We start from the raw sequence: 12,917 nt of genomic DNA on the forward strand, positions 1-12,917 counted from the left end.
TTTAAAAAAAAAAAAAATTACTTCTGACAAGAAAGCCTAATTTCTGCTGTTTAACTTCGAAGAAATTTAAACTTTTTAAAATTATGCCAAATTGGAAAACGCTTAACTGTGTCTCTAATAAAACCTCTGTAACTTTGCTCTACTTCACTTCAGCAGCATCAGGTAGGGTTGCCAACCGTCCCTTAAAAAACGGAATCGTTCCGTATTTAGAAACAAAAGTACACGTCCCGTATTGAGCTAATAAGGGACGCACTTTGTCCCGTAATACAGTGAGAATCAAAAGTAGTCTATAAATGTTTATGGAATTAACGCTTTGTTTGAAAACATAATTCCCAGCCCCTCTCCAACAAGCATGGCCAACAGGGAAACAAACACCGACACTGCTGTGCAAGTCTCGGACGACAGTACACCTAAAGCTGGGCAAACACTGTGCGGTTTTTTTCAGTCACGTTATTCAGCTCCTGCTCAAACTGCACGATTGACTCGCAGGGGTTAGAAGTTGGTAGGTCACGATGCAGGGTCTCACACTATACTCTGATGCGACCTGAGTGCTCACACTGTGCCTCCATAAAATGAAGGTTATAACAGAAAATCTGTCGCTCGCTCTCCCTCTCTGTCTTTCACTCACACAGACACACCACCACCATCAACTTTGCTAAATTGCTAATGAAAAACATTGATCAGGCAGCTGTGATTGAGCAGCAATGTAAATCCAACTATTTTCACGGTTGTTGTCGTCGTGATAATTTTGTGACGCCACATGGAAAAGGCTCGAATGAGCTTTCCAAAGTTCTACAAGTTGTGCCTCCATCGCTTGTGTCCAGATCACATGCTGCACTGCCGTGCTGCACCGTCTTTTTCACCGACATTTACGTATTTGCACGTGAGCAGTGTGAGCGGCTGCGGTGACACGTCACGAGCGATTGATGATCGGGAGCTGGTCGTGAGGTGTTAATCGTGTCTCGTTACCCCACGTATACTACACGATGCACGATGAAGGCCAAAATCGGGCCGATCACCAAATCGGCCCTATAATTTATATAGTTAATATAATTTATTTTGTGTAATAAACAACTGCAAGGATAGATGATTACAGCAAATAGATCACTAATACATAAAATTAATACATAGATTAATAATGATGATGAGTTATGATGCGTAATCATGGGAACAAGCGGGTTTACAAACAGGAGCAGCTGATTAGCATTAGAAAAGCTGAAATACCTCAACTGAAGCCAATTGTACTAAATGCACTATATGTGCACTGTTACAAGAATATTTTTCGTTCTATTGTTTTCTATTAATTTATATCATTTTAAGTTTTCACCCATTTCCAAACAATATGCAGAAGCATAGTGAAACCTCAGTAGACCATATATTTTTTTTATATGTGTTTAAGAATGAACTGGGTGTGTCTGTCAAAGATGGTCAGTTCCACTACTACTTGTTTCTTGCCTGAAATCAAAACAGCAGAGGGTGTAACACTGTAGCTCGTGGCGCTGTGGTGTCCCTAACACCTGGAAGTCCTTCTGCAGAGCTTTGAAAATGAGAGCACAACATGTGGCTGCTCTTACAGATATTCAGTCAAAGCTCTTTGCACATTGCATTTTGTTTCATTTCTTGCATTGATAAACATGTTTAGATGACATATTGCTACCAAGAGAAACAATCACAGTTGTTGTGGTCTGCGTTGCAGCAGCCTGTAATTACATTTCTGGAAAGGTGCAGGTCAAGCTAAGGGGCAGGCTAATTAGATATATCCGGGGCGGATTAGCCGTTCACCAGTCATAGTTGGTCAGCTGAAACGCATCAAATTCTTAATCCATGGAGAGGCGGTGAATTATTATTACATTGCAAATAATAATTCAAGACACATTTGTTTCTCTAGGCACAATTCTGATATTAGCGTTTAGAGTTGCTAGCTGTGGATGCTGAAGAGTTTTTGCTCCACTTAAAGTCCTGATATATTACCCCCTTTAAACTCTAAATGAACACTATTAGGTTACCTTTTTTCAGTGCTAAATTAAGTCTGATTGGTGTTCAATTAAAGACCAGCTCAGAGTTTAATGTGATATGGTACAGTGCACAGTGATAGAGGGGAGGGGGGATTGAATTTGGTCATCTTCATTTGGAGAAAGCTTCATTGAATACTTAATAATACCTGTAATTACCCTATAGATCTTTGTGGTAGTTAACGCTAACCTTATGACCCACTAGTTTCACTTTATCTCCTGGAAAACTTGCAGACCTGGAAATTGTCTTCGTCAGGATTCCTCATCGGGCGCTGACAATCAGTATAGAAAACAATAGGCAAACAACCCCAGCTGCCTTGGATGCCACTTTCAAAACAATCAGCTGCAACAAAAGCAAGAGAAAGGCCCCTCACCGGCACTAATTGTTAATAAGGGGTTTTGGCATAATTGATTTTTCTTTCATTCAGTTCCCAATTTGCTCCTGTTGCGATGTCGTTTGTATCCCCCGGGTGCAATCTAACATTTCTGTTTGGACTCACAAATGCTTTTGCAACAAACAGCAATGAGGAAGAGGAAGAGGACGGGGGAGTGAGGCGGGAGCATGAAGTTGCTTGTGAACCTAGCCAGATGCAGTTCATATGGAAATGTCAGGATGCCTCGGAGAGTTGTAGACTCTTGGTGGGACCGTGGTGCAGTCTTATGCTGCACTGAGCGTGGCAGAATCAGCACGGATTCAGCCGTTGTTCTGTACTTCCAAATTAAAACGCCACTACAGTTTGTTACTTTAAATTAGGTTAGGATTAGTTGGCGACAGCGTTCGATATCAGCCGCCTGGGGTTGTTGCAAGTCTTAAAAGCCCATGATATGCATAATATGTGGTTATCAGCTCCTTGTTCTAATATTTTATCTTAATGGTGTGCAGCGGGAAATTGTGGTTTTGCATTAATGAGCTTCTACAAACACAGACGTAGAATGCTGTGAAATAATTGAATACAAAGGCACATTTAGAGGCAGTAAGGGAAACAAAAGTCACATTACATGGCAACTCCCTCATTTAGATGAAAGATTTCATATCCTTTGAGGTTCACTCACGTCCACTTTTGACCCACTCACAATCAAATGAGACGTGTACCCTTTAATGCTAATTAGCTGAATTGGGATTTTTTTTTGCCTTCCGTCTTGGAAAAGAGGGTTTTAGAAGAAAGGATTTTTTAAATTTTATATTATTTTCCTTCGGTAAGAAAAGTCTGAAAAAGGTAGCAGCAAGGGCTTTCCTAAGGGTATAAAAGTAAGCCTTCTTCGTCTTCTATAACCCTGTGTTGAATTTGCTTGAATTCTTTGATAGCGCTGCAGCAGATAAGGTGCTGCAAGTTATCTTTGAGCTGCCACATATAAACAAGCACGGCTATACTATCTACCCTTGCTTTAGTTTATCTCGTATCACATGAAAGTGTTACTGTAAAAAAAATAAATAAATGAATTATTGCTCAAATCTGTTATTTTCCCCATGATCTCAGCTATACGTATCCATCTTTGACTGTATCCCTCACATCTGTTAATTGAAAATACCATTAAAGAGATATACTGTGTATCAGAGAAGAGAAAGGAGGGTTATCTGTGTTACTATGATACATAAAAGTGCTCCAATATATATGTTTCCCCCATACTGCAAGAGGTCTGTGGCTTTTAGTGATTTCCTTTCTGTCAGCTGAAACTCTCTTAAATCACGCTCCATGCTGGAGGCAGTGCACTGCGGTGAAACTATACTGAAGCGCAGTATGAGGTTTTGAAATATATTATTAACCTATGGATAAATTTGACTTATGATGCTACGTAGGCAGCGCTTGAATCGTTTGGTGAGTTATTCATCTGAATCGTGCTCTGTAATTACAATAAACGCTAATTACTATTGCAATTATCACACTATCAGATAATTTAATTGAGTCCTCAAATAAATAGGACTGTTCACGGTGTCATAAATTAAATGAGTGCTTTTTATTGGTGGACCACTTTTTATTTCTACAGTAATTATTCTGCCCTGGGTCATGTCATATGAGACACTAGGATACAGTGTTGTGAATAACTATTTACGCCCTTCCTGATTTCTTACGGGATTTTTTTTGCATAATTGTCACATTTGCATGTTTCAGTTAATCAAATGAATTTTAATATTAGACAAAGATTAACAAAGTAAATACAAAATACAGTTTATACATGATGGTTTCATTTATTAAGGGCAAAAAATAACCACCCCTACCTGGCCCTGTGTAAAGAAGTAATAAAAAGTCATTTCTAAGGTTTTGAGAATCCGTAAACTCAGTAAACCACAGTGAGAATAATTATCCACAAATGCAGAAAACTTAAAAGAGTGGCCTACCAAAATTACTCACAGAGCGCACTGACTCATCAGGAGGTCAAGAAAGAACCCAGAACAATATCTAAAGAACTGCAGGCCACACTTGCCTCAGTTAAGGTCAGAGTATACATGATTCAACAATAAGAAAGAGACTGGAGAAAAATGGCACCCAATGTTGCTGTGTAAACTTCAAATTTCTGCTCGATTTATCAAGACATCACATATTTGCAAAAGTGCTCTAATGTTTTCGGAGATGCCTGTTACCCACCAGCGATTAGTCAATTGGTCATGATGAACTCTGGGCTGGACTGATTACAATACATCTGTATTGAGGGTAAAAGGAACGCGATTCGTCCTGGACTTCAGCTAGAATGAAAAAAAGACACAAAGCTGGAGTTATTCTGTCTTTACGCTGTCAGCTGCCTCTTCTCTCATTCTCTCTCCCTCCCTCTCCTGTTGCTACTTCAATCATGAAACTGATCAATGATCAGCTGATCAGCTTTTCTCTCGTTTGTTTATTACCAACAAGGCAGTGTACATCACTGTCACAACAGCGTTTGTTTTAGTTTAAAGGCTTTATGGTTTTTCCTATAATACCTGGTGGTGGTTTTGTCAGTTCAGCCTTATATATTATGTTTAACCCGAGTGACCACCCGGTCAGCTGGTGGGTAACAGGCATCTCCGAAAACGTTAGAGCAGTTATGCAAATATGTGATGTCTTGATGAATCGAGCAGGTATTTGAAGTTTACACAGCAACATTCTCGCATGAAAATATCTTAAAAGTTTATTTTGTGACCCAGAAAGAGTAATATTTCAAACTCCGCCACTCTGTGTTCCTCTGCCACTGCCTCATTTGAGTTTTGGACGAAATGGATTCTGGGATATTGCATTTTGTCATTACGAGCTGATTGGAGACCAAAACAGCCAATCAGATTTTTTTGCATCCAAGTCTGTGATTGGCTGGTTTTGTGGCACAAATATAACGGTGTACAGAAAGAGTTGAGCGCGCACAGGCAGAAATGTTGAGAGTGCAAGCAACACAAGCGAACAAGCGCAAATGCAAAAACTGAGCGAGAGGGGCTGCTTTTGTGTGTGTGGATAATAGCAAACCCTGAAATACATTTTTCCACGCAGCAATGAATTTTGTTCACTCAAATTTAGCTTTTCTTCGCTCAAAATAAATTTCTCCTCAAAATGCAACACTTGCACCTGCAAATTTTTTTAAGTGCGCTCAGAATAGTGGCACAAAAATAACGCCATAGATATGGGCCAGGATCCATGCTTTCATATTGTTTGCATCAATTTCTTGCCCTATCATTCTAATGTTGCAGCAGACATTGAGAAGCAGAAACACGTCCTGTAAGATGTTTTAATGTGCATACATGCAGCTGTTGTATTGATTTCAGTCCCTTTTCAACTCTGCTGAGAATTTCAGGTCTAATTCAAGCCGTAAATCTACAAAAGAATCACTGAATCTCTTTAAGTACATTGTACATCTGCAGAAAGAACTTAAGTAGGTCTGCAGTGAACACAGGGGAGCACAAAATGTTTCTAATAATGAATGTGTTTTGGAGAACTCAAAGACGGGTCAAAGAGCAACTGATTTGTCTTTTTCTGCGGCAAGCTTTTTGCAAATTCATGAATAATCATAACAATGAGTGCAAATCGACCTCCCTCTAACTCCAAAAATAAAAGAGTACCATTAAAAAGATGTATTTTTCATGTGCCGATCTCCCCGGAGCTCGTTACTTGCTCACACCCTGTAAGATGGAGGTCAACAGCCAGTTTTGGAAAACGGTGCACCCTGTGGTGAGCTTATTTTTGCCAAAGCTCTCTTCCACTTCTTTTCTTTTCTCTTTGCTATACTTTTGTTTTAACCAATTGCCAATTGTAATAAGCAACACAAAAGTCTCACTAGGGAAAACGTATCACTGTTACCAGTTAGTTGGCGACACATTTTGTTTCATCGTTTGCATTTAAATAGATAATTAACTGTGGCTCAAGGGGGAATCGCATCTGTAACCGGAAGGTTGCCGGTTCGATCCCTGGGCTCTCTGTCCTGGTCGTTGTGTCCCTGGGCAAGACACTTTACCCTACTTGCCTACTGGTGTTGGCCAGAGGGGCCGATGGCGCGATATGGCAGCCTCGCTTCTGTCAGTCTGCCCCAGGGCAGCTGTGGCTACAACTGTAGCTGCCTCCACCAGTGTATGAATGTGAGAGTGAATGAATAGTGGTATTGTAAAGCGCTTTGGGTGCCTTGAAAAGCGCTATACAAATCCAATCCATTATTATTATTATTATTATTAACTGATAGGATTCATCCAAAAAGTACACAATTTCACGGGAGAAATTACACACAACTGTGCACAAGAGCATTGAAAAAATATATGTACAAATGTTATCAGCACATAATAAACCATTTTCCAGGTTTAAATACAGCCTTGGATGAACAGCAACATATGAAATATAACACTGTCTTTATTTATTGAACAAGCATTAAGCTGAAATGCAGAAGCATAGTGTGCAAAACTCAGTACAACCCAAAATGTAATACTGTGTAAAACCATTTTTAGAAGCAGTAGCTTGTAGTAATTGTGTTGTGCTTGGGATCATTGTTCAGGGTTACCAGGTCATATGGCTGCAAAACAAGCCCAAATCATGACCCCTCCACCACCATGCTTAACAGTATGTATGAGGTGTTTGTGCTGATATTCTCCGATTGGTTTTCTCTAAACATGGTTCTGTATAATATAGCCAGACATCTTCACTTTGGTCTTGTTTATTTATTCCAGATGACTTGTGGTTTGCTCATTAGTTATGTGCGACACCACTGATTTCCTTTCCGATCCGATACCAAGTAAAATTCAGGGTGGTATCGACGATACTGATCCAATACCGATACTTTGTACAAACACATAATGTTTCATTGTATTTCAAATTATAGCTTCATAATGATTACAGCACATCCGACTACTTATTGCTTAATAATGTAGAATTATCATATAGAAATAAAAAACCTTTAGTTGTGCGCTATTTGAACACGTTATCGGCCTGCAGCACTAAAGGACCCTAGCAGCACCTGTCGCTGTCCTCTCCTCCTCTTCATTTCGCCTCAACATAAGCTCGTCATATTCTGTGATATGATTTACTCTGAGGTGTTTGACGAGGTTAATGGTGTTGCCACAACACCTCACTGTCTTGCCACATGTATCGCAAACCACGTCTTGGCTGTTTCTGGAGGTAAAATAGTCCACTTATGACTCCATTTACGCTCAGCCATTGTTGTGAGTGAGCACGCCAAGGGGCTGCGACAGCCGTATTTCGCATATGACTATGAAAGGGGGAAAAGGAAGTAGTTCCTTCCAAGTTAGACGATGCTATAGCCTCTTTCCACTGTGTTCCTGATAGTGATAAACTGCAAATTTACCCCAAATTACTAAAATATCAATATTTTAATATGAGAATTGATTCTAGAACATAAATAACTGGTATCGGAGAAAACAATATTTCAATATCGATCCGCACATTACTATTGCTCATGCTGTCACTTTCTTTTTAGATAGAAGAAGCTGTCATCTGGCAACCCTTCCAAACAAGCCAAAACTCTTCAGTCTTTTTCTAATTAGAAAATTAGAAAAAGCCACAGGGCGATCGTGGCTCAAGAGTTAGGAGTTCGCCTTGTAATCGGAACGTTGCCGGTTCGAGCCCCGGCTCCGACAGTCTCGGTCGTTGTGTCCTTGGGCAAGACACTTCACCTGTTGCCTACTGGTGGTGGTCAGAGGGCCCGGTGGCGCCAGTGTCCGGCAGCCTCGCCTCTGTCAGTGCGCCCCAGGGTGGCTGTGGTTACAATGTAGCTTGGGGTCCTTAGGGACTAGTAAAGCGCTATATAAATACAGGCCATTTACCATTTAATTAAAATATCTTTAACATTTAATATGTTAGTGTCTTAAGTGGCAATGGCAGTTGTATTTATAGAGAGCATATTTCATTATACATAAACACAATGCACTTAACACAGAAGACAAAAACATCCGGTGTAGGTTTACAAGGTGGTGAAAACAGCAAAAATAAAACGTAAGAAATACATTCACACACAAACACAGCTGTTGAGCGTGTGAATAAAACGTTTTTGAGGTCTGGACTTTTTGCTTTTGAATGTTGGCACAGATATAACTGATCTGAGGTCAGAATGCACTGTGTTCCAAAGATCAATAACTGAAAGCACCCTCTGCATAGTTGGGTCTGATTCTATGAACATTTAAACAATCTGATAAGCTGAGAGGTCTAATTGGGTAATAAACTTGAATGTTTTCCTCTGTAGGATGATGGACTTTGGTCATTTGAATTTACTTAATTTCATTATTTTAAATACATTTACAGCCCCTCCCACACATCGGAATTCTCCAGGCCACCAAATTGCCAAAACCTCTGCTTTTAAAGACGTACATTCTGGCGATCATTTAATAACGTTGCATGTGGCTGCTATTGAGCCTTAATGGAAGCGGTGAGGGTGTACTTAGTTTTACACACACTGCTTCTGCATTTTGGCTCACTGTTTGTTAAATAAATAAGGACTCTGCATAATACTGCAGTTAATTTTTTTGACATGCTAAAGACCAGATGGTATTAATTATTTATTATGTCCTGATCAGTGTTGGGACTAACACGTTATTAAGTAACGCGTTACAGTAACTACGTTATTATTGTGGTAACGAGCACGGTAACTAGTTATTATGCCAAAACCGGGAACGCGTTAATTGTTGCTGGGATTTAGATAGGGTCGTTATTCGTTACTTCGTGTGGTGGCTATCGCGGAGCTTCCACAGATTCAGTAACATTAGCAAGTGGTGGAGGCCAGCAGGTGGATGAAGGAAAAGGGAGGCAGGAGGAGAGACCCGAAGCGGCCGCTGCTCCGAGAGTGTCAGGTGAACTGAACTTCAGGTAAGAAGTTATAACCTGCAGTCCATCTGGGTCCGATATGAACCAAGTTTAGGTGGAGTTTATTTTCGTTATGCTGACTTTTTCGTACTGCGTGCTAGCTAGCATGACGGAGTTTCTATACAGCTGGGTCGGTGCTATGTTACTGATGTTGAACTTTATTTTGTTCATAAGGTTAATTATTAGAGTTGCCAACCGTCCCGTAAAAAACGGAATCGTCTCGTATTCAGAGAAAATATCATGCGTTTCGTATTTAGGTGAAAAGGAACACAGTTTGTCCCGGACTTCAGCTACAATGAAAAAGACACAAAGCTGGAGTTATTCTGTGTTTACGCTGCACAGCTGCCTCTTCTTCTCTTATCCTCTCCCCCTCCCTCTCCTGTTTCTACTTCAATCATGAAACTGATCAATGATCAGCTGATCGGCTTTTCTCTCTTGTTTATTTATCGCCCACTTTGCGCCAGAAAGAGGAAACCAGCGGATGTCGCAGTAAACAACAGCAGCACTTTTAAGCTTGATCAGCTGTTGTTAGAATTTATTTAATATTAATTTCTAGTATCAGCTGATGTTTGCTGGAGCCACAGCTGTAAAAGCTGCTGGTCATGATATCGGTTTGGATATCTGGTGAGAGGGAAACATGAAGATTTAACCAGGAGATGTCCTTACTGAATCATCAGAGCTGAACAGGTGATGGAGAAACAGGTTTACCTTTTAGGTGACATGAATGAGTTGAAGGGAAGTTATGAACAGTTTCTGAGAGACAAATAACACCAGGATCCTTTTCTAAGTAGCTGACAGCTGGTAACTGTGCAGGGGCGGGTCTAGCAGTGTTGCCAGGGGTCCATGTAGGGAATTAAAAGGGAAAGGGGGTCACAAGGAAATACTTTCTTATTCTCATTTAAAATATCTCACTTTTAAAAAAATAATTATCTGAGTCTTGCAGTGTACATCACTGTCACAACAGTGTTTATTTTCATTCAAAGGCTTTATGAATTTTCCTATAATGGTGGGCCGGTGTGGCATGAATAAGGCACGGCGGGACCACGGAGCGACGTTCAGAGCCAACTTTATGTGATTCACGTCACACCACACCACCACCAACCCCTGAGTCCCCGTGTTTTAACACGGCGGGCGTGATTGCGGATGCCGTGCAGGTGCGTCCGCACGGCCCCGCAGACCACGCCCCACCACATACCCCCATCGCCCGATTGAGGCCGGGGAGCAATCTGGCCGAACCTACTCCCCCCCCGCGAACTGGGGCGAGACTCGGCCCCTACACATCGGCGCCCCAGCCCCTGACCAAGCGACGGGGAAGCGTCCGTTCTGGTGGCCGCCCGCGCATCCAGCGGCAACGGCGAAGCTGGTCCGGAGGTCGGCCGCGTAGCAAGCGGACACGGCCCCACAGGCATGGCCGTGCGCTCCTGCACACAGGCGGCTGGGCAGACGTCAGGCGCGCAGAATCGACTGGTGGCAGCGAGGCTGGACTAGCCAGTCCGCCGATCCCCGGCCTAGCGGGGCTGTCTGCCTCTAAGTCTGGCTGCACAGGCTGCCCTGGAGCAGGGACCTCCGTCTCCCCGCACAGCTGCTCCACCACCGCCTCCGCCACTCCCGTTTGGAGCGGCTCCCCGCACTGCGCCTCCGCCCCCAGCAGGCACAGCCCCTCGCCCACCTCTGGGTGGAGCGACTCCTCTGCCTCCGGCAGGTGTAGACCCTCGCCCGCCTCGTCCTCGGCCTCCGATTGGAGCGGCTCCTCCACCGCTCCCGGCAGGAGCAGCCCTTCACCCGGCTGCTCCTCCTCCTCCGGCAGGCTCGGACCCCCGCGTGGCTCGTCCACCACCTCCGGCTGCCGAGGTGACCCACACGGCTCCTCCACCGCTTCACTGTCCTCGGGACACACTTGTGGGGGTGGCGCCCAGGCCCAGAGCAGCGCTGCCAGCTCTGCCATCTTCCCCAGGTGGCGTTCGCTCTCCTTCCGCAGCTCTTCCTGTTGGCGACGCACCTCCGCCGCCTGCTTCCGCTGGGTGGCCGCTATTTCGGCCACCCTCTCGGCCAGCTCTTTCCTTTCCTGGTTCTGGTAGGTACCCGCCATGCCGCCTCCTGGGTTTCGGCACCAATGTGGCATGAATAAGGCACGGCGGGACCACGGAGCGACGTTCAGAGCCAACTTTATGTGATTCACGTCACACCACACCACCACCAACCCCTGAGTCCCCGTGTTTTAACACGGCGGGCGTGATTGCGGATGCCGTGCAGGTGCGTCCGCACGGCCCCGCAGACCACGCCCCACCACAGCCGGTCTCTAGTCAAAATGCCCGGGACGATTTTTTGTCCCAGTCCAGCTCTGTATGCAGCTCATCTGCAGTCTGGTGTTACCTACATCTTCCTATTCAGAAGGCAGAATTTCCGAGTTCTGAGTACAATCGAAAGCACCACGACTGTAGTTTTTGTGTTGGATGTAAAAAACAGGCTAGGATAGAATAAGGTGTGGGATTTCTCTCGTGGAAATGTGCACATTATTTTTTCCTTTCTATTGGTAGGTGGCACAGTGCACTTGTGGCAAGTAAGCAAGCTAGAAGACTGGCAGTCTTGCTGGGTATCCAGTTACGGAAGCAACACATTAACAAGAGAATTCTGAGTAAAACCAAAGTTACTTTCCCTAGTAACTAGTTACTCTGAAAGTAATGAGTAACTTGAAGTAACTGAATTACTTTTGATAGAAGTAACTAGTAATGTAACTAAGTTACTAATTTAAAGTAACTTACCCAACACTGGTCCTGATACATAAAACCTTACAGTCACTTTACCATCGCTGTATATTATCAAAACTGTCTGCCTGTTGTAGCGCAGAACTCAGCAATGTTGGGCTAAATTATCTCCAGTCTGTTGGGGTAAACCATTCAGATTATCTGTCCCCCCCCTCCCATTACATTTCTGGGTGAAATTACTGCATATTTTAAATATTTATGGTCAATAGGATTTTCTTTAAATGAAACACAGTTTTAATGTATTTAATATGCTATTAATGCTATTCGTATAATTTTAGGGAATGAATTAACTGTGCTGGATTTCATTAGTGTTTACTTGCACAAGATTCAAATGGCACTTGACTGTTTATTCTAACCCTGCAGTTAAGCTCACTGAAAAATATCTATACAGAACATGACTTGATTGTTTATGACCAATTAAACCGCATCCAAGACAACTGAACAAACTCCATCTGCTGATAAAGGCCTGGAGATCTGCTGCCGCAAGAACAAAATGTTGTCAGACAGAATTCAAGTTGTCTGTCTGTGCTGCCAGGGATTTGCAGGAGATAATCCGCACACCAATTGGACATGACGCAGGAGACACAGACACACATGGTTAAAACAAACTTTGCTGCATTTGAGTGGTTTCTTTAGAGTGGGATTTTAGCGTGAAGTCAAAAAGTAGACTATCAAATTAAAAGGTTAAGTCACATAAGCTTTTTTATGACCTGTCAAGGAGCTAATCTTAAATGAACACAAACAGTGAATATCTTAAAGAGAATTTGGTAATGAGTCCACATCACCACTCCAGTGCAGCTTTTCCCAAATCACTCAAGAAGTGCAAAAGAGAGGAGACAACAGTGTACTGCATGTCTTAGTGTCTGCTTTTCGGGCCTGACAAA

Source organism: Astatotilapia calliptera, chromosome 23 (assembly GCF_964374335.1).
Source record: "Astatotilapia calliptera chromosome 23, fAstCal68.1, whole genome shotgun sequence".
NCBI lineage: Eukaryota > Metazoa > Chordata > Actinopteri > Cichliformes > Cichlidae > Astatotilapia > Astatotilapia calliptera.